We start from the raw sequence: 287 nt of genomic DNA, 5'->3' as shown, positions 1-287 counted from the left end.
TCCTTAGCGGGTACTTAAAAACAACAAAATAAAATCAATTTGTCATATCAAACTGACTGCTAAACTTAAAGTAATTACGCGAGATTCATTATCACATATCTGTTAATGAAAAATGCAGTATATTAGAAACTATATAATGTTACCGTGACCTGTCCTTTCCAGTCGGCCACGCAAGACGCCTATAAAATCGGGTACCACCAAAAGAAGAAGGTGATAATAAAGATGAATAAAGAGGAAGAAGACTTAAAAAAGTGAAGAGGAAGGGGAAAATTAAAAAGAGGTAGAGG

This window comes from Penaeus monodon, chromosome 29 (genome assembly GCF_015228065.2).
Source record: "Penaeus monodon isolate SGIC_2016 chromosome 29, NSTDA_Pmon_1, whole genome shotgun sequence".
NCBI classification, from domain to species: Eukaryota; Metazoa; Arthropoda; class Malacostraca; order Decapoda; family Penaeidae; genus Penaeus; species Penaeus monodon.
Note: the sequence above shows the minus strand (reverse complement) of the source record.